Source organism: Physeter macrocephalus, chromosome 14 (assembly GCF_002837175.3).
Source record: "Physeter macrocephalus isolate SW-GA chromosome 14, ASM283717v5, whole genome shotgun sequence".
In the NCBI taxonomy this organism is placed as follows: Eukaryota; Metazoa; Chordata; class Mammalia; order Artiodactyla; family Physeteridae; genus Physeter; species Physeter macrocephalus.
In genome coordinates, this window is record NC_041227.1 from 53,335,707 (window position 1) to 53,358,859 (window position 23,153).

Sequence of the window (23,153 nt, forward strand, 5' to 3'; positions counted from 1 at the left end):
GTTCCTAAAAACTCTTCCAACCCTGAAACTTCTAGGACTTCAAGATGTGACCCTAGTACCATGCCCAAAATTGGACATTTGTCACTCCTGTCTGGATATGTCTGCCTGAGAGCTGGTTATCCAAGCCTTAGAAGGTCAAAGACCAAAGACCTTACTAGAATGTAAAGTGGTCCCTTAAAAGGAACCACATGCCTGTCATTCAATGCTGTATTCCCAGCACCCAGCCGGCACGTCATCAGTGCTCGAGAAATAACCACTCATTCATTCAACAGATGTGCTCTGAACACTGACAGTGTGATGGTCTCCATCCTAGGCAGTAAGGATACAGTGATGAACAACATAAATCAAGTCTCTGCCTCTGTGGGGCTTACATTAGAGTGGAAGAGACAGACAATAAACAAGTAAAGCATACATAAACAAAACAAACAAGTTCAAATAGTGATAAGAGCCAATAAAATAAGGTAATGGGATGGAGAGTGATGGAGGTGGGCTATTTAGATTAGGTGCTCAGCACATCCTCTCTGACAGTGGAGGGAACATATGAGTAGAGATCTAGACCAAAAGGAGGCAGCCATGGGAAGATGCTGAAGCAGAGCATGCTGGGAAGAGGGAGTAGCAAGAGCAAAGGTCCTGAGGCAGAAACATGCTCTGTGTGTTCAGAGAAGATGAACAAAGGCCCAAGGGGAGGGAGTATTGTGAGTGAGGGACGGTGAGTAAGTAAGGTGGTCAGAAGAGCAGTGGGAGTGGATTATGTAGAGCCTCCCAGGCCCCTGGTCAAGAGTTAGGAATTTATTCTAAATGTGACAGGAAACTCTGGAATGTATTAAGTAGGTGAGTGGCATTATCTGGTCCTTAGCTCTAAAGATCCCACTGGATGCTTCATGGAAAACTGAATTGTTGAATGAATGGGGTACGAAGTACCTACTCTGTGCACCTTGGAAGAGAGTCAGCCTGGGAGGGTGATGCCCATCCATGAGAAGGACGTGGTCCGGCATTTCAGAAAGCCAGGGTGACGCCTGCTGCAGTGGCATCTGGCTGGGAAAGCCACTGAAACCACCTGGTACCCAGTACCTCTCTGTGAAGCCTGAAGTGGCTCTCATTCCAAAATCCACTCAACCTCCTCCTCCTCCCATCTCTGCAAACTCTGCAGCCTTGTCGTAAGAGCAAGTCATTCGTCAGCAAATCTAAAATATTTATTGTGCATATTGTAAAGGCCCAAGTGCTACATCACTGAGCTGTGCCCAGATGGGGACAAGGCTTCGCAGTGCCGATGACTGGGATGAGGACGTGCCAGACAAAATTGCAGGCAATTAATCTGTGCAAATGGAACTCTTCAAAGGGGACTGAAGGACTCACTTAAGCACCAGAGACAAACCAGCCCATAATGATCACCATTAAAATTTAATACAATTTGCTTATTTTGAAAAAATGAAATTCCTCATATCCCTTATGGCTATCACTTACACTACTGGGAAAATGTGAGAGACGGTAGGACTGCTTTGAGGGCGAATCTTGAACCAAATTCTAGAAAGGGGGTCTCTCCAAAGGCATCCACGTTGGTAGACGTTCAACCATCACTATTTTCCTTTGGGAGAGTTTGGATAATATGCATAAGTCCTTGGTGGACATGTTGGAGGAAGAGAAGCTGGTGGCAAGGTGAGCGAGGTGGTGGTTGTTATTGACCTTGAACAAGCTCTAGTTTCCTCTAAGTCTCGGGACTCTTATTTATAAAATGGGGGTGAGAGGAAAATTTATTCTGTGGGGTGGTGGTGAGGACTGAACAAGATGGCGCATGCACATGTTGAATACTGTGCTTGGCACGTGGTCTCATTGGATCCACGTACATCGTCATCTCATCGCCATTGTTGGTTGGGCCACCATTGTTATGGCTGAACTACTGACATACCAGCTGTGGGGCTTTGGGCAAATCTCCTAACCTTCCCATAGAATGGGATGATGTGGGCTTCCCTGGTGGCGCAGTGGTTGCGAGTCCGCCTGCCGATGCAGGGGACGCGGGTCCGTGCCCCGGTCCAGGAGGATCCCACATGTCGCGGAGCGGCTGGGCCCGTGAGCCATGGCCGCTGAGCCTGTGCGTTCGGAGCCTGTGCTCCGCAACGGGAGAGGCCACAGCAGTGAGAGGCCCGCGTACCACAAAAAAAAAAAAAAAAAAAAAAAAAAAAAGGGATGATGATTATCTCTTCCCTGTGGAGTTCTTGGGAAGATTAGACAAGGTAATGCATGCCTAACACTTAGGACCGAGTGCAAGTCCAGTGAAGAGCTGTTCCCGTCGTTATCACCATCTTCATCATGTTCAGTGATTGACTTCATCATCTGGTCAGGAATCATCTTGGAATTGAGGCTGGTGCTAAGATGTTGTTGGAGGGAAACTAGGCACTAGGAAGTCTCACCATCCGGGTGTCTGCTCTGCCTAATCCCTGAGCCTCTCCATGCCTCAGTGTCCCCAATCAGTATATTGGGGATCACATTGGACCCACACTCTTCATTAGCACTGTTTTCAAATAAAATGCAGTTATAGATACTAAGGCATTAGGAAGGTTTAAAAACAGCTCTCTGTAAATATAAGGTGTGGATGGTTATTGTTTATTAAGTGGAGAGGAAATTTTTTGTTATTGTTTTGAGTCCTCCAGCCCTGAGACAGCAGACATATATACACTAATACGTATAAAATGGATAACTAATAAGAACCTGCTGTATAAAAAAATTAATAAAATTCTAAAATTTAAAAAAAAAAAAAGATAAATCAGAGCAACGTCAAGTCAGAGTGAAACATGGGTTTCCAGGATCCAGGGTACCGAGTTTCATCGGGACTTTTTTTTTTTTCTTTATGCAATCTTTGCTGAAAGACATTTGAAGTGAAGTTAATAATTGAAATGTAATGAATAACTGCAGTTTGGGGTCCATAGCACAATCATAATTGCCAGTTTATTACTTTTTTAATATATTTGCCAAGTATTAATAATATTGAAATAATGCAAGAAGATCATGGAAAATAAATGAAATATATCATTTGTCAAGGAAAAAGGATTTCCAAACTGTAGGCACTGCTCTTATGAGTTCTGTGATGAATGCAGCAGGGTACCAAATCCTTCATCGTGGAGACATCACCTGCAAATTTTGGTTCCTCCAGAATTCTCATCAAGTCAAATCAAGGTGAAGCTACAGAAGGCTCCTAGTGTAGACAGCCCTGCCGTCTCTTATGTGCTTCTTAGGGGTGTATGGAGCATGGTGCAGTAGAAAGTCCCCTAGCTAGGAATAATAATACCCTGGTTTTAGCCCCAGCTCTTTTGTTTGATCTTGGACAAGTCCCTTCCCTGCTCAAGTCCTCCTGGTCCTAATATAAAGTGAAAAGCAAAAACAGGAAGAAAAGATAAAGGGGTTGGAATAGATCCTGGATCCCAATTCTGTCATCTCTAAGAACCCATTTTATTATTTTTCTCCCCCAGGGACTGCCTGTTTTGAAAGCTCTTCATATACTAATTTGAACCTAACTCAATTCAGCAAGGCTCGTCTTCTACCCCAGCAGCAGTGTAGGGAATATACATCCTCATCTGTAAGGTAGGCAGGTTGATTGGGCAGAGGTATCTCAGCACTGGTGAACCTTGGCTAGAGATGGGGACAGTCACAACTAATTTATTACTAAAATCAGCTAAAGTAATGAAGTCTGCAACTGAGTCTCTAAAACAAATGGGAGTGGATTAGAAGGTCCCTCTGACAAAGCCATTCTTGCTTCTTTATGTACAGACACATTTCCTTTTATCTGCTGCATGTCTAAGGCATTCACCTTATGACGGGCGGGCACCAGCTAAGGAAATGAGCCCCAGGAAAGAAGTGGGCTCACAGCTGAGGTTCTGGGGCCCACCACCATTCCTGGTCTGTGTCTTCCATCCTCAGCCTATAGTAAAAGGCAGTGTAGTGGGTCTGGAGGGTGGGATCTCGGCCCCAGTAAGCCTGGAGAACAGAGCATTGAGCCAGAGAGAGTTGTTCTCCAGCCTTAAGAGCTCATGGAGTTTGCCTCATAGTTTGGACTTCCTTGGGGCCTGTTGTTTTTTTCTTGTTTTCTGTTTCTCCCTTTGGGAGTGGAATGTTGGTCCTACACCTGTCCCAGCATTGTATTTTAGAAGCACATCATTTGTTGGGTTTCACATGGTTCACAGCTGGAGAGCAATTTGCCTCAGGATGACATACCTGGTGTCTCACTCATTTCTGATTGAGATGATACTTAGATGAGACTTTGGATTTTAGACCTGAGAGTTGATGCTGGAATGAGTTAAGATTTGGAAGCTGTTGGGATGTAATGAATATATTTTGCATGTGAGAAAACATGAACTGTGGGGACCAGGGGTGGAATGCTATAGACTGCATGTTTGTAGCCCCCCCAGATTCATATGTGAACTCCTAACCCCCACGGTGATGGTATTAGGAGGCGGGGCCTTGGGAAGTGATTAGGTCATGAGGGTGGGGCCTTCATGAATGCAATTAGTTCTCTTATAAAAGAGACCCTAGAGAACTCCCTCACCCCTTCTGCCATGTGAAGACACAGAGAGAAAACAGCCATCTATAAACCAGGAAACAGACCCTCATCAGATACCAAATCTGCTGGCACCTTGATCTTGGACTTCCCAGCCTCCAGAACCGTGAGAAATAAATTTCTGTTGTTTATACGCCACTCAGTCTATGGTATTTTTGATATAGCAACCCAAATGGACTAAAACACTGATTCTAATATTTTAATGAACATTCTTCCCAATTTATATAGATATCCATATATATATATATGTATTCTGTTTTATAGAAACACGATAATATATGTGCTCAACTACAGTCTGGTTTTTTTTCCCCCTGTTCTATTCTGTGCCAGGAACTTCTACTCATTACAGCAAAGCCCTGCAGAAGTTTTCCATTGTACTTATTTGCTATTAATAATTCACCACTGACATCCACACAGCTATCAAAAAGTAGCTGTAAAAAGAACAAGAAAGCTTTTTTGTGTACTGATAGGGAACAGTCAAGATCGGTTGTTAAGTGTAAAAAGCAAGGTTAGAACAGTGCTTACTTTGCTCCCATTTGTGTAAAAAAAAAGAAAGAAAAAGTAAGGTGGAGTAGGAAGAATATATAAACATACTTGCTCTGGAGAACCCAAAGAGCTGGAGGTGCTGGTTGTTTCTAGGAGAAGCCCCAGTGGGCAGGGGCCTGAGGCTGGAGAGAGACATCTCATTGCAGACCCAACTCTATCTTTGTAATTTGGGGCCGTATGATTGTATTAACCCAGACAAAACGTGTGTGTTGTGTTTTTATGTTTTATATACTTCACTGTGTATGAGTTAAGATTTGGGGTCTGTTGGGATGTAATGAGTGTATTTTGCATATGAGAAAGACATGAATTTGGGAGGGCCAGGGGCAGAATGCTACAGACTAAACGTTTGTAGCCCCCTAAAAATCCACCCAATTCTTACTGACCTCTCAATGTGTAAAAATATATCATTTTATATGACACAAATGAACATATCTACAAGACAGAAACAGACTCACAGACATAGAAAACAGACTTGTGGCTGCCAAGGCAGGGGGTAGGGGGGTGGTTAATGGACTGGGAGTTGGGGATTAGCAGATACAAACTATTACATACAGGATGGGTAAACAACAAGGTCCTGCTGTATAGCACAGGGAATTACATTCAATATCCTGTGAGAAACCATAATGGAAAAGAAAAATAAATTAATTTTAAAACTTTTTTTCTATTTCTACCTATTCTCCATGTTAATCCTCATCAACTTCTACCATCTTCAAAAGATGATGATCGTGTTGTTGACTATAATTATTCAAAATAAATAATTTAAAAGCAGCAAAATATATATATCATTTTAACATAATAGAGAAATTTGTGTTATATTTAAATTATATCATTTATACTGTATATATTTGACTTTAAAAAATAGTTCATCGGGCTTCCCTGGTGGCGCAGTGGTTGAGAGTCCGCCTGCCGACGCAGGGGACACGGGTTCGTACCCTGGTCCGGGAAGATCCCACATGCCGCGGAGCGGCTAGGCCCGTGAGCCGTGGCCGCTGAGTCTGTGCGTCCGGAGCCTGTGCTCCGCAACGGGAGAGGCCACAGTGGTGAGAGGCCCGTGTATCGCAAAAAAAAAAAAAAAAAAAATAGTTCATCACTGTATCCCCAGTTCCCAGCCAAGTACCTAGAATATAGTGAAGGGCTCAATAAATATTTATCGAATAATTTAATGCCTGAATAGATAAATATGTTGATTATTAAAACACCGTATTTGTGAGTTGAGGTTTTTTTGGTAGTTACTTCCATTCTCTTTCAATTTGGAGGTTTTTGTCACAATCTGGGTGTCACTATGTGAACAAATATATGGGGGTGAAGAAAAGTTTGAGAATCCCTGAGCCAATTTTGCTCAGGATCCTTCTGGCTGATAAGATCCAGAATTCCGAGATAGGATCTGGAACACACGAGAATCAGGAGTCGGTTCCCTCTGGGAAGGGAATCAAGGAGTGGGTGGCTGGGAGAAGAGGATGGGGTGAGGTTGGTGTGGGGCAGCTCTGTCCGGTGCCCGAGCCTCCCCAAGTCTGTGAGATGGAGAGAGAAGAAGCCCTTACAGGGACGAAGCATCCACAGGGCCCTTGGGCAGATGTTCTGGGTAAATACATCTCATGTTGGAACTCTGCTTCCAGATTCTCCGTCTCGCTAGGAGGAAGAGAACATACTCAGTGGGGAGCAGGAGCTCTGGGGTCCAATCACCTCTGCAGAGATCCCAGTCTCATCACACACCTGCTGGGTATTGTTACCTTAGCCTCAGTCTCCTGGTCGGTAAAATGGGGGTGATAATGAATGCATCGAACTCACCAGATTGCTATAAGTCTTGAAGGAGATCGTGCAAGTCAAATGGGGCTAAAAAAAAAATCTCAGCTATCGTTCCTGTTATAGTAACATCCATTTCATGCAATGTTAGGGGAGCCTTAGGAGTAGCAGGACTGGAAGAGCCAAGAGCAGTGAGATTCAATTCACTGATTCACTCAATTTTTTTTTAATTGAAGTATAGTCGATTTACAATGTTGTGTTAGTTTCAGGTGTACAGCAAAGTGATTAGGTTTTTTACATATATATATATGTTTTTTAAGATTCTTTTCCCATATAGTTTATTACAAAATATTGAGTATAGTTCCCTGTGCTATACAGTAGGACCTTGTCGGTTGTCTGTTTTATATATAGTAGTGTGTATCTGTTAATCCCAAACTCTTCGTTTATCCCTCCCCACACCTCTCCCCTTTGGTAACTGTAAGTTTGTTTTCTATGTCTGTGGGTCTATTTCTGTTTCGTATATAAATTCATTTGTATCCTTTTTTTAGATTCCACATATAAGTGATATCATATGACATTTGTCTTTCTTTCTGGCTTACTTCACTTAGTATGATAATCTCTAGGTCCATCCATGTTGCTCTGTTTTGTATATAAATTCATTTGTATCCTTTTTTTAGATTCCACATATAAGTGATATCATATGACATTTGTCTTTCTTTCTGGCTTACTTCACTTAGTATGATAATCTCTAGGTCCATCCATGTTGCTGCAAATGGCGTTGTTTCATTCCTTTTTATGGCTGAGTAATATTCCATTGTATAAAATTCACCCAGTTCTTACTGACCGTTCATGATGCCTCAGCATTGCACTAGGTACCAGGAACCAGTGACAAGCGAAGGTGGACAGAGTTCCTGCCCCCTTGGTCCTTACAGTCTGGCGACAGAGATGGGTATGAACCAAAGGATAAGCAAAATCAATGGAAAAGTGCTACAGTGACAAGCGCTACGGGAGAGAGGTGTACAATGCCACAGGAGCTGATATTGGGAGATTTGATCTCACAGGAGGAGTCAGGGAAGGTTTCCCTGTGAGTGGTGTTTAAACCAAGATCTGAAGGTTGACTAAGGATTATTTAAGTGGAAAAGGGAAGCAGCAGGTGCAAGGTGCCTGTGGCTGGAGGATGCACAAAGAACCGAAAGAAGTCCAAATTTGCTGGAGAGAAGATACAAAGAGGATTGTGGGGGGAGGTGAGGCCAGGAACTAAGTATGGGCCAGGCCATTGCAGAGTCTAATGACACCAAATATGATGGCAGCAATCATATATTAATCACTTGCTGTATGCCAAGCACCATGCCAGTCATGTCACATTACCTCATCTAAACTCATAATAATAACATAAAAGTGGTGTTACTATTATCTCCTCTCTACCAACAAGGAAACAGGCTAAAGAAAGGTGGGGGACTTCCCTGATGGCACAGTGGTTAAGAATCCGCCTGCCAGTGCAGGGGACATGAGTTCTGGGCCGGGAAGATCCCACACGCCACGGAGCAACTAAGCCCGTGCGCCACAGCTAGTGAGCCTGCGCTCTAGAGCCCACGAGCCACAACTACTGAGCCTGTGCGCCTAGAGGCTGTGCTCCACAACAAGAGAAGCCACAGCAATAAGCCCGCACACTGCAACGAAGAGAAGCCCCCACTCAAAACAACTAGAGAAAGCCCGAGCGCAGCAATGAAGACGCAGGGCAGCCAATAAATAAATAAATAAATAAATTTATTATTTTTGTTCAAAAAAAGGCTTTTAAAAAAAAAAAGGTGCTGTGGTTACCAAGAACTTGAACCAGTTATGTCTAGTGCCAAAGCCCTTGCAGCCTTGGACTCAGAAGGCCATACAATTTGTCACCCAAACAAGAACAGCGGTCCTTATCAATAATGCTAAGAATGCAGGCATAAACCAGGACCGTCCCAGGCCATACTAGAAAACAACTCAAGATAAAGACCATGAAAGGAACAATGACGTCCATTAAAAGACCGGAGACCATTAAGCTGAGCGTGGGCTTCAGGGAGGGAAAAGTTCTCAGTGTAACCAGAAGATGGCTTTCTTGAACCATTTCCTCCCTCTGCTACAACAGGAAACCCCCGTTCTACCCCAGTCCCACATCTGAAATATATTTGACATTTCAAAAAATAATTGTCACTTTTATTAATGTTTTAACATATAAATTTTAAATGTGACAGATGAGTGAGAAACAGCAGTCTGTTTCAATGAAAATTTCATACTCTCCAGCAATAAATCATAGACCAAAGAGAACCCGACATGGGTCACAGTATTTCTTGCCTGTCTGTGTAGGGGTTACTGGAGTTTGCCAACGTTAACTTCGCAGAAGGATTCCACTTGGGAACTGAGAATCCCTTGTCCGAGGAGGATGGGAAGCCGGCCCCCTCTCACCCCCTCCACCGGGGTGCCCCTGCTCCAGACTCTGTTCCAACTTTAGGGCCCATTCCCAAACTTTTCATCCAGAACCTCTACTGATATTTCATTTTCTCTCTTGTGAAGTCTTGCAAGACATGCTTTATCCTATCCCTGGTTGGCAACAAACCAATTCCATCTATTCTATATTTTTTAAGAAACCCAGAGAAGGAGCTGCTAGGGTCTCCCCTGGTCATCCAAGCTAGCTTTTAATCCCAAGGTCGGTTCCTTCCTTCAACACCATCTTAGGAAACCTTCAAATCTGGTTTGCGGTTTACAAAGAATTGAGTCAATTCACTGTGATCTGGATTCGCTCTTGGAAAAAAGTATACAAGAATAATTTGCAGGTAGTGGTGTGGCTGAAAATGCAGATTCCTGGACCAGGATCTTATAAATGCTGATCCCATGGGTTGGGGGAGCGGGGACCAGGAGTGTGCTTTGGACACAAGCAACCCAGGTGAGTCTAACAAAGGCAGTTTGAAGACCACGCTTTCAGAAGCACCAGGCTGAACAAGCCTTGGGGGGAGCATGAAGCACGAAGCCTGGGGTGGTGGGTGCTTTGGGGAAACTGGGATATTTCCAGCCAGAACCACCTGGGTATCAGCTCTCCGATCCTCCTGGCTCTTCCCCACATCCTCCTTCTACACCAGAGTTTAGCAAACCTCGTCTTCTGAGGCCAGATTGAAATGCCAGAATGTATGGAGATTAATCACAGAATAATACAAACGGCAGCTTATCATCTCCCCTATATTTGACATAATTACCCTACAAGCAACATGAAAATGTTACACTATAATAACTCCCAGCCAGAAGAAAAAGCAGTGTTGCTGATAACATGAAAATAGAGAAGACAGAATAGAGCCCTTCGAAAACTTTTAATTAATTTTTTCCCCTTTCAGCATAATTGATGTCAATTCAGGCTTCAGTGTTTTCAAAGCGCCTCAGAGCAAAGGAATTTAGGGCTGGTGCCGGTTGACTGCAGAGCAAAGCTGGGCCCTCCTGCATTTCTGCATCTTTTTTTATTATTTTTTTTTGAAGTACAGTTGATTTACAATGTTGTGTTAATTTCTGCTGTACAGCAAAGTAATTCAGTTATACATATATATATATATACATATTCTTTTTCATATTCTTTTCCATTCTGGTTTAACACAGGATATTGAATATAGTGCCCTGTGCTATACAGTAGGACCTTGTTGTTTATGCATCCTATATATAATAGTTTGCATCTGCTAATCCCAAACTCCCAATCCATCCCTCCCCTACTCCCTCCCCCTTGGCAGCAACAATTCTGTTCTCTATGTCTATGTGAGACTGTTTCTGTTTCATAGATAAGTTCATTTGTGTCATATTTTAGATCCCACATATAAGTGATACCATATGGTATTTATCTTTCTCTGTCTGACTTACTTCACTTAGTATGATCATCTCTAGGTCCATCCATATTGCTGCAAATAGCATTATTTCATTCTTTTTTATGGCTGAGTGATATGCCATTGTATATATATGTACTACATCTTCTTTATCCATTCATCTGTCAATGGACATTTAGGTTGTTTCCACATTTTGGCTACTGTAAATAATGTTGCTGTGAACATAGGGGTCTGCATCTTTGTGTGTGTGTGTGTGTGTGTGTGTGTGTGTGTGTGTGTGTGTGGTACGCGGGCCTCTCACTGTTGTGGCCTCTCCCGTTGCGGAGCACAGGCTCCGGACGCACAGGCTCAGCGGCCATGGCTCACGGGCCCAGCCGCTCCGCGGCATGTGGGATCTTCCCGGACTGGGGCACGAACCCGTGTCCCCTGCATCGGCAGGTGGATTCTCAACCACTGCGCCACCAGGGAAGCCCCGGTCTGCATCTTTTAAACATGTAACAGACTGCATCACTTCCCTGTTTAAAATTCTTTCGCAGTTCCCATTTCCTGCCGGACAGAACACAAAGACCCAGGTTCTTCGGTGTCCTTCAGGAGCCTTCATGGTCAGGCACTTGCTCGCTACCTTGCCAATTTCACTTCTTGCCCCTCCCGCACGTGCCCCAGTCTTCCCAAATCACTTGCAATTTCTCCAATGTACCATTCTTAGTCCATTTGAGCCACTATAACAAAGCACAATAGACTAGGTGGCTTATACACAACAGAAATTTATTTCTCACAGTTCTGGAGGCTGGAAGTACAAGACCAGGGCACCAACCTGGTTGGGTTCTCGTGAGAGTTCCCTTCTGGGCTGCAGACGGCTGTCTTCTCACTGTGTGCTCACATGGCAGAAGGAGTGTAAGAGAGCTTCCTGGGGTGTCCTTATAAAGGCACTAATCCCGGTCATAAAGGCTCCACCTCCATGATCTAATTACCCACAAAGCCCCACCTCCTCATACCGCCACATTGGGGTCAGGATTTCAACATAGGAATTTGGGGGGAGGGGGGGACACTGCACCTTCATTCCTCCAAATATTTGCACTGGACATCCATCCCCACACCCTCCCCACCCACTTCTTCATCTGGCCAACCCAACTCATCCTTCAAAGCTCAGACAGCATCTCCTTCCGAAAGCCTTCCCTCCTCACCGGCAGCTGAGATTTCCGCCTTGGGTTCCCAAAGCCTCCAGGTGTCTCCTCTAACCCAGAGTTTATCACACTTGCACTGTTCTATGAGTCACCTTCTCTCTCTCCTCCACTAGGAAGTGAACGTATCTTATTCAACTCTGTAACCCAGCATCTACAGTGTCTAAGATAGAAGATGCCTCAGAGAATATTGGAAGAATGAATGACTAAATTATTTATGACTACTAATCTCACACGCTGTTGATGCCCATTGTATAGGAAGCTCTACAAATTCCTGGCAAGAAACCACTCATCTCTCATGATGAACTACTTTGAAGCATTGCTCAAACCAACTTACAGTGCTCGCTTCAGCAGCACATATACTAAAATTGGAACGATACAGAGAAGATTAGCATGGGAAATGAAACTGAGTTATTTGTAGTCAGGTGGAAGGACCTAGAGTCTGTCATACAGAGTGAAGTAAGTCAGAAAGAGAAAAACAAATACCATATGCCAACGCATATATATGGAACCAAAAAAAAAAAATGGTACTGATGAACCTAGGGGCAGGACAGGAATAAAGACGCAGATGTAGAGAATGGACTTGAGGACACGGGGAGGGGGAAGGGTAAGCAGGGATGAAGTGAGAGAGTGGCAGGGACATATATACACTACCAAATGTAAAATAGATAGCTAGTGGGAAGCAGCCGCATAGCACCCGGAGATCAGCTCGGTGCTTTGTGACCACCTAGAGGGGAGGGATAAGGAGGGTGGGAGGGAGACGCAAGAGGGAAGAGATATGGGGGTATATGTATACGTATAGCTGATTCATTTTGATATAAAGCAGAAACTAACACACCCTTGTAAAGCAATTATACTCCAATAAAGATGTTTAAAAAAAAAAGCCAACACAAATAAAAGCCAAAGTCTTAACAGTGGAAAAAAAAAAAACTTATATAACCCATTATTTCCCTTTTTTATTGAAGTATAGTTGATTTACAATATTGTGTTAGTTTCAGGTATACAGCAAAGTGATTCAGTTATAAATACATTTTTTTTCAGATTCTTTTCCACCATAGGTCATTACAAGATATTGAACAGAGTTCCCTGTGTTACACAGTAAATCCTTGTTATCTATTTTATATACAGTGGTGTGTATCTGTTAATCCCATACTCCTCATTTATTCCTCCCCCCCATTATTTCCCTTTTTGCCTAGACTGCCAGGAAGCTCAAAGTTAAATGCCATACTTAATCATCCCAATGGTTCTAGTCTAGATTTTGCTGATTAATTTTCTCTTTTCCTCTCTGTGATTTTATTATTGTTACTCTTTTCTACTTCCAATATACTGGCCCTATTTTCTCATTTTATTCATCATTGGTATTGCAAACATCTTCATATAGTTGGGCTGAAAAGAATAAGTAAAGGAAATACCCTCTGATGCATGCTTTATGTCTGACTTACCAGATAAGCACACCTTTTAGATAAATAACAAGCATAATTTGTCTAAGCAGTAACCAAATAGCAAATGTCTGTTAAGCATTAACTGTGAGACAGGCAGTAAGCTAAGCCCTATGCATCCAAAGAAGAAAAACACATGGTCCCCTCACTGAAGGAATTCATTGTCTACTGGGAAGCAGATGTGATTACAGCCCAGTACGGGTACCTGCCATGACAGAAGTTTGTCCTGGGTGCCATAGGAGTAGGGAAAGCAAAGCATGAGGCTTCCTGGGGAAGTTGGGGAGAGGTTTTCTAGAAAAAGTAATGTTGAGTAGGGTCTTAACGGATACATAGGAGTTCATCAGTTTGCTTCAAGAAAGTGAAGTGATATTGTTGGAGGACCACATATGGAATGGGGGTGGGAGGTCGGTAGATGACCAGCCTGTTAAGACAAGGAAGGCTAGATCATGAAACACACAGAGGCAGACCTTGCTGCCAAGTTTAAATTTTATCCTACAGGCCACTGGTCTATAATAACTGTTTTGCATACGGGGACCCCATTTCAATGTTCAGAAATTTCATGGCAGTAGTTTCAGTGCAAATTGTCTGAGAAAACACATCACAGCAAAAGTTATGGTAAGTTCAGTGATGCATTTAAATTAATTTGTACTTTGTTCAGCCCAATCAAATCTATAGACGTTTGAAAAAATAGCTGCACCCAGCAAAACATAAGCTGTTCTCCTCGTAGCTATCAATAAAATATGACTGTGTCTATTGCACGTGGTTACCCTTCTCCCCAGCATCTTACATTGTGATGCTCAGCATTGAAGTACTACAGTCTCTGCGTTATGTCTTTCCACTGTGGTACCAACTCATGGACTGTTTTTATCAGATGCTTCTCTCTTTTATTTAATTAGGCCCATTCTGCACCTTTTCTCTTCTCTGTAATTGTTTTTCACTTTCTTCGATGTTCTTTATTGATAATCTGTTGTTGTCAGGTTACACTCCGATGCGTTCATCTAAATTGGTGGTCCTCAAACTTTCATGCTCATCAGCATCACCCAGAGGTGAAAACACAGATTGCTGGGCCCCACCCCAGAGTTCCTAATTCAGTGGACTGGGACCTGAGAATGGCATTCTAACAAATTCCCAGGTGATACTGATGCTGCTGGTCCAGGGACCGTTGATTTACATTATCTCTCTTCTACTTTATTATCAGTCTGTCTATGGTTTCATGGATTTCTTACATATTTTTACCCTCTTAACATTTTCAAACCCTTGGTTTTATAAACCAGCGGTCCCCAACCTTTTTGGCACCAGGGACCGGTTTCGTGGAAGACAATTATTCCACCGACGGGGGGGTTGGGGGGAGTGGCTCAGGCAGTAATGCGAGCGATGGGGAGCAGGGGGGAGCGGCAGATGAAGCTTCCCTCGCTCGCCTGCTGCTCACCTCCTGCTGCTCAGCCCTGTTCCTAACAGGCGACAGACAGGTACTGGTCCACGGCCCAGGGGTGGGGACCCCTGTCATAAACAAATGCTCAAAAAATATGAAATAATTAGCTTAAGAAATAAATGTCAGGCGATGCGTACAAGCCCTGTAACAGTTGTACACCTGCTTCACGTCTACGATGGATGGTACATATTCCTAAGAATTATAGGAATTCTGAACTCATTTCAAACTAAGTAAATAAATGCCTCTAATTTGCATTACCTCTGTCACCTGTCAGTATATGTAAACAATTATCAATTAAGAGCCAAACCTTTTGTGTGATCACTCTATGTTTATATATTCATTATGAGAAACCGAATACACAAACAGACAATGGCCAGAGCATATTTAAAATAGATTTCTAACCCACAATCTGCAGCAACCAGCCCAGGAAGCTTATCTACACTAACCAGGCCAGGAAGCCAGCCTGCTCTCTATAGCTACATATATTCCATAGGTCAGACTGTAGGAAGTTAGACCATGATCTCTAACAACCAGTCCAGGAAGCCAAAATTGGCCCCAGATGGTCAGGACTTGATTAATAACTGACAGCTTCCCTAATTGTTGTTAGTCCCAGCATGGGACTAACCAGAGAATGTCTCATATATACCCCTAACCAGCCACATAAGATGCCCCACTTCTAGGTAGCTCATCCCCAACTCCCCATATGCCAACAGCCTCCAATCAGGGCACATCTGAAGACTCCCCCTTTTTCTCCTCCAATGCTTTTCCTCTCCTCTGCCTGCCTTTGAGCCCCTGCCAAAACACAAGGGAGTCAGCCACCATCACTCGCGTCTTGGCTAGCTCTGAATAAATAGCCTTTGCTTGTGCTCGTTCGGTCGGTCTTTGTTTATTTCCTCAGTTAGCTGGAGGAACCAGAGGAAAGCCCCAGCCAACTGAACCTTGGGGAGGGGTCTCTAAGCATTTCATAAAAAGATTTACACATGTAAGACCCATTAGGATATTATATACAATGGTTGCTGTGCGTATGTGCTCTCGGGCCTTTCTCCGTAATTATGTTGAAGGACTATGTGGCCCTGGTGATGGCAGCCATGGCTGTAGGCAGGTGGGACCCCTCTAGGAATTTCTGAGCTGAGACATGTATGATCTGTGTGTTAAAATAATCATCCCAGCAGCAGTGCAGAGGATGAGGAATAAGGAAGGACAGGAAGAGTCAATCAGGGTTTCTTTAAGGAGATTGAACAAGAACTCCAGACCAGATCCTATCTCCATGCACCTTTCCTGGTCCTGAAGTGAATTCGCATTGCCCTTGGAGAGCCAGGGTTTCATTCCTGATCACAAAGGACCGGGTCACTGTCTTCCCAGGCAGGGCCTTGTGTGGCCTCCGTGTGAAGCTGCGTGCAGTCCCAGGCCACAGTCCTGGTCTGTTTTTTTTACCCCTGGCCGCGATGTGCAGGATCTTAGTTCCCACACCAGGGATTGAACCCAGGCCCTGGAAGTGATGGCACTGAGTCCTAACCATTGCACCGCAGGGGAATTCCCAAGGTCACGGTTATTTAATTAGCACAGTAGATTTTCATCAGGAAGCCAAGAGGCATATTCACAGCTGAGAATCACCTCTTAATTGCTGGGTGTGGGAGGCCCATCATTCCTTTGATGGGTCTGTGGCTTGCTCTTTTGCCCTCCAACATCTGGCCTTGCTGGGGCTATGGAAATGATTCCAGGCTAGGTGATAGGCATCCCAGGAATGAGACTCTGGCCAGAATATTTGGCCAGACTTCTTAAATTTCATGAGGATGGGAAACGCACATTCCACACTCTCAGAGCTGCTGCAAGCAAGAACCCCAGAAAACCCTGATCTTCCAATAAATTAAGTCGGACACCCCGAGTTTGATCCAAGCCTCGGTGCTTAGCAACGGTGGGCACCTGACGGCACAAGTGCCTTACCCTCTCCATCCCTCCACTTCCCTGTTTGTAAAACGGGTGCAACGTGAACCTCTGCCTCTCAGAGCAAAATGGTGCAAGTGAAGGGCTTGGTGGCCTGACCCACAACAAACGCCAACAATTATGTCACATACATCTCGAGCTCCAGGTGGCACTTTAAAGCACCCCGCAGTAGAGGTCAGCAATTTCCAAGTGCAAGCCCCTTGGGCCCATGCAGACCTACAGCAGCACTTCATGACCTTTTATACATCACCACCTCTCCAAAGAGTCTTTTAGACTTTTTTTCTTAATTGCCACCCCAGCCATGAAATTTTAATAGCACAGATACACTGTATATCCATTTATGGACTATGGTCCTTTGGAGAGCCAAAAAAACATGAATTTTTTTTCACCTCCAAGAGCCAATTTTCTCAACAGGGTGAAATCTTATATGCATCTTTTATTCTCTTCCCTGCCCAGAGGGAAGTGACCTAAGATTCACTGTGTATATACGTGTGCAAAGCATATACATACATAATTGATGATGGTAGCTTTACATTAACTGATTGGTATGACAATGTGAAATATTTACATTTTACATACAGGAGGAACTAGTGTTAAAAGAAATAAAGCACCTCCTAATTTTTTTTAAAAACAGCCAATTTTCACTCACGTTAAGAATGCATGATCTCAGGGCTTCCCTGGTGGCACAGTGGTTAGAATCCGCCTGCCAATGCAGGGAACACGGGTTCGAGCCCTGGTCCGGGAAGATCCCACATGCCGCAGAGCAGCTAAACCTATGTGCCACAACTACTGAGCCTGCATGCCACAACTACTGAAGCCCTCACGCCTAGAGCCCGTGCACTGCAACAAAGAGTAGCCCCCGCTCGCCACAGCTAGAGAAAGCCCACATGCAGCAACGAAGACCCAGCACAGCTATAAATAAATAAATAAATAAGTAAATTTATAAAACAAACAAAAGAAATGCATGATCTCAAAGAGAGTGAACTGAGAAAAGTAAGACACTTCACACATATTCAGTTTAAAGTACAACCTCTGATCCCAAAATATTTCCCTTCCAGCGCATGCATTGCATACATGCACGCATGTGTGTGTGTGTGTGTGTGTGTGTGTGTGTGTGTGTGTGTGTGTTAGTGAGGGAGACATGGTAGTGACGGGAAATGGTAGTGATTGTCTTTTTTGTATGTGGTTTTGTGTGTGTCTGTGTGTTTGGGGGGTTGTTTAACTGATGGACTGACTTGGCAAGATAAAAAATGGGTAGGAAAAAACCTTAGTCCTCCAAATTTTTTTCCTGTGCAGTGAGATCTGAAGTCTGGGTCCCTCTCGTCACTCTACCTGTCAGGGCTCTGAAGGCTCACCTTCCTCCCATGCCCCACATTCACATGTGCTCATGGCCTGTTCATCGCCCTGTGGTCCTGGCTGGACCCACTGGAGAGAGCGCCCCCCGCACCCTGGGGAGGAGCCACAGGAGAAGACGGTGGACTCAGCATCCCTGGGCTCAGCTATTCTCCATCCTACCTTGTGCTTGGCATATGGAGGTACAAAGATGGACAGTTCACAGCTCTGACACTCAAGGTGGCCACAGTTGAACAAAGGTGACTGATCTCTCCCACCTTCCTGCTCCCTCACTCTTTTGTCGTCCCCCAAACTCATCTTCCCAGTGGCCAAAGCAAAGAAACTCCATAAGTGACAAGATTCCCAGTTTCCTTGGACAAAAACCTACTAACGGTTGAAGAAGAACATTGCCTTTTTGTCTCTGAGGCATGAGAGAAACTCTTCTTGCAGAAGTTGTAAAGGCTATAGCCCAGCTGACATTACGGGGGCATTGAAATCAACGCCCTTAAATCATATTTAACATCCTTAGGCGATATCCTGTGATAAACCATAATGGAAAAAATATGAAAAAGAATATATATATATATGTATAACTGAGTCACTTTGTTGTACAGAAGAAATTAACACAACATTGTAAATCAACTATACTTCAATAAATTTTTTTTTAAAAAGCATCTTTAGGGATGTTTTGGAGAGGAGCCTCCCCATTCAAGCCCATGTGCCATTCAGTGAAAACAATGGTCCCAATTGCCAAAAGCTGGAAAGCCCTCTCATGTCCTTCAGTGATTGACTGGAACAGTGAACTGTACCACATGGATGCTGTGGAAAACTACTCAGGGACAGAAAGGACAGAGCTATGGATGCAGGCCACACCCTGGGTGCATCTCATAGGCACTATGCTGAGAGAAGATGGGCCAATCTCAAGAAGTTACATACTGGGGAATTCCCGGGTGGCACAATGGTTAAGAATCCACCTGCCAATGCAGGAGACACGGGTTCAAGCCCTGGTCCGGGAAGATCCCACATGCCACGGAGCAACGAAGCCTGTGCGCCACAACCACTGAGCCTGCACTCTAGAGCCCACGAGCCACAACTACTGAGCTCGTGTGCCACAACTACTGGAGCCCACGTGCCTAGAGCCCATGCTCCGCAACAATAGAAGCCACTGCAATGAGAAGCCCGCGCTCCGCAACAAAGAGTAGACCCCGCTCGCCACAATTAGAGAAAGCCCTCGCACAGCAACAAAGACCCAACACAGCCCAGAATAAATAAATAAATTTATTAAAAAGGAAAAAGAATAACAACTCTGAACTACTCAACAGCAATGCTAGAATCCAGAATATAAGAAAAAAAAAGAAGTTATGTACTTTATGATTCCACTCATGGCATAGTCCCTAAATGACAAAACTCTGACAATGGAAAACGGGATCCGACATGGGGTGGAAGGGGTGGGGAGTGCAATTCTAAACAGGTAGCGCGAGGGTCCTGTTTAGGGTGATGGTAAAGTTCTGCATCTTAATTATAGTGGCGGTAACAGGAATCTATATGTAGGAGGAAACTGCATAGAACTACACGCACGCGCACACACACACACACACACACAGAAATGAGGTCTGTCCTCACCTTAGCATTGCACCAATTTCCTGATACTAACATTGTACTACAGTTACATAGGGTGTCACCCGTGGGGTTCACGAGACTCTGTGTACTAGTTTTGCAATTTCCTGTGAGTCTATAATTATTTCAAAATACCAAGTAAAAACAACAACAACTAAAGACGATGGCTGTTATCTAGGCGTTCTCCCGAGTTCTCCAACCCCGAAACATCTGCCTCCAGCTTAAAGGTGAATCCTCTCTGGGTCAACACAACACCCCTGCCCTTCCTGCAGCCCCCCAAGTCAAGGCTGACGCAGCTCGCAGCTCGCAGCTCGCAGGCGGCTGTGCTGTTATTCCAATGCGTCTTTGATCCCTCACTTTTGGTCTCTTACCACTTAAACTGCCTGTGTTTCATGCTCCCTGAGTGATCTCCATCCTTTCATCCAGGCCCTTTGATGACTTAGTTCTGGTCAGTCACTAATCCGGCTGAGCTTCCTGCTTCCCACCAGGTTTTCTTCTGCCTTCTCATCATTTCCTTTGTTGCTGGCCCTTTGCTGGGCTGAGAGGCCACGGTGAAAATGCCAGGGGAGTGCAGGACCTCTGACCACCGCTGTTGCGTCCCTCTGGTCTAAGAAACACTAGGCTGACCCCAGGGCTTTGGCTCAGGGATCCTGCTTTCCAAACCATGACCTGTGATTTAATCTGTATCATTTCATACTTTGAAAATTGGAGTCCTAGAAAAATCTGGCAACAGGTGGTCCCTACTGCAGGTACCTGCGACCAGAGAACTCATTCAGGAGAATGAAAAAGGCCATGGAGTTTAAAGAATCAGGAGGTGGGGATTCAAGTAGTCGCATCACCATTTGCCAACAAGGCTTTACCTCTTCTGGAGACAGAAATGACTGTACTGTACCTAGAGATGTGCTCCAAGCATCTGATGAGATAAAGGCAGGAAAGGGATCGGCAAACAGGATAGCACTTTGCAAATAAAATTTAAAAGTTACTCCCTTAGTTTCATCTTCGTCCTCTTCCAAGAACACTTTTTTGCTGTTGCCTCATTGGCCATTCCATTGATGTCATCTGTCATTAGACAAACTGAAGATTGTCCCACCTGAAGGCAAGGGAGCCGGAGTATCTACAAGCTCCACCCATTGTAGGTTAAGAGATGCTCCCAGGGCTCCTAGCAGCTAAGCTACTAAGCAACTAAGCCCGTGCGCCACAACTACTGAGGCTGCACTCTAGAGCCCATGAGCCACAACTGCTGAAGCCCACGCGCCTGGAGCCCGTGCTCCACAACGGGAGAAGCCACCGCAATGAGAGGCCCGCGCACTGCAATGAAGAGAATTCCCGGTCCTTGCAACTAGAGAAAACCCACGCGCGGCAACAAAGACCCAATGCAGCCAAAAATAAATAAATAAAATAAATAAATTTATTAAATAAATAAATAAATAAATAAAAATAAACTGTACCTGTCCAGCTGTCCAGGGAATGGAGCAGAAAAATCCCCCTGAACTTGGATCTGACCCTAGATCCCATACTTGGTAGTTTGGTTTGTGAACCTAAACAAGCTATTTCCTTTCTCTGGACCTCAGTTTCTTCATCTGTGAATGGGTGACCAACACCCACACCCTGGGTGTTTTCTGGGGCATTCAGAGGCTCGAAAGAGATCCCAGAAGTGAACAAGCTTTGGAAGCCCTAAGATGTTCTGCACATAGGAAGGACATTTTCAATCCAAATACCCCCAAGGTAAAAGGTGGGTCCAGCAGGAGGCCCACGTGGATCAGAATTAAGGTAAGGCCCTGGGTGCAAAATGTAGGGCGGCCCCAAATGACTCACTCATCTGGATAGATAACACTGCAGTGCACTGCTTTTTTTAAAATCAAAAGTAATCCTCCAAATACCCATGATGAACAGAATATCAACATCTTTAAATGAAGACAGGATCTGACCCTGCAGCTCTGCCAAGCCTTGCTCTCCTCACCCTGGTCTCGACCCCGAGACCTGGACTCCAGTGAGGGAGTGATTGAACTGTTAGTGTCCAGGCGGGGAATTCCCTGAGCACAAGGTCATCCTATGGGTTTGGAGGTCGAGCCTGGACCAGGGTCCGAATCTCCTAGCCTCTAACCAGGAGTTCTTTCTATCCCACTGGGTGGCATCTGCCCTGCCAGGAAGATGCTTCAGGGAAGGTGTGTGCATGTGTGTCCCCTGCCCCCACCATCAATACTAAAGTCAACCCATACGAGCAGGTGGTTTTCTCCAGAAAAGCCAGGAAGCATAAGAAACATCTTTAATGCTGCCCTTGATTTTCTACGTTCTTATCCACATTTTGAGTCCTTGGTGTTTCCGTCCAAAGCTGAACCTGAAGGGACTGAACCCCCTTTCAGTAGAAATAGCAGGTGCTAAGACTGCTTCCCAGGAATCCTTCCTCTGGGATGATAAGAGATGCACTGGAGAGGGTTTCCACCCCTGAATCTTTCCCTTGGTGGAGCGTTAGGGCCGCGCAAACAGATGAGGCAGTGTTTTCTGCAGAGCTGCTCCAGAGCTGGGCAGAGAGGGTGCCTGCATCTTGGCTTTTCGTAGTTTCATGCCCTCCCTCACATGTCTCTGTTGGTAATTACGTGTGTGACACCTGATTAATATCTGCCTCCCTCGCCCCTCCCCAAACCAGGCTTTCTGTGGGGTGGGGTCTGCCTCCATCCTGCTCACTGCTCCACCCCCAGGGGTAGCGCAGAGTACGTCTCCCATACAGATTTGTTGCAAGTACAAACCATGGAGTTAATTAAATCCATGGAGTGAGGCAAGGTCCGAGGTCTGGAAATGGACAGAATACTGAGAAGAGCAATCCCGGTTTACACTTACAAATGAGAAGCCCCGTTCTAAGCTCTGTGCAGCGTGGACGCGTGTAACCTCTGAGGCTATCCCGAAGCCAGGTACCGCTAGGAGCCCTGCCTTATGGCTGAGGAAGTGAAGGCACAGGAAGCTTAAGCCATTTGCCCGTCACGCTCTGCAGGCCCCCCCTCGACACAAAGTCCAAGCAGCCACCCCCCACCCCCGCCGCCAGGGGACATCTGGCAACGTCTGGAGACATTTGTGATTGTCATGCCTGGGAAGGGGGTGCAGTTGGCATCTACCGGGTAGAGGTCAGAGATTGGGCACCCGTCCACTGCACAGGGTGGCCCCTACAACGCAGAGTGACCTGGCCTCAGATGTCTCTAGGGCTGAGGTTGGGAAGTCCCGGTTGATCCCATTCTCTGTGCTAAGAAGTATTCCTGGGCGTGTCCACTTGGCTGTCCCCCAGGGTCTCAAACTCAATATCCTCCAGAAGGAACTCATTGTCTGCACCCCTCCCCCAATACTTCCGGTCGGCTTGCCTTCCAGCATTTTCCACCTCTGGAAATCTGGCTCCACTCACATTACTATTCCAGCTGGAACCGGCATCATCTGCGCACGTCACACACCCACCAAATTCAGCAAACCCCACCCCACCCCCGCCTAAATGCCAGCTGAGAATTCTTCTTGCCCTCCCATCACCTCCACCCTGCTCGGGCCACCACG

The 23,153-nt window shown here is 45.1% G+C and overlaps 1 pseudogene; it reads left to right on the top strand.

Annotated features, from left to right (window-relative positions):
* Positions 1-12,193: 12,193 nt before the first annotated feature.
* LOC112064871 (uncharacterized) lies at positions 12,194-12,252 on the top strand (annotated as a pseudogene).
* Positions 12,253-23,153: the final 10,901 nt, after the last annotated feature.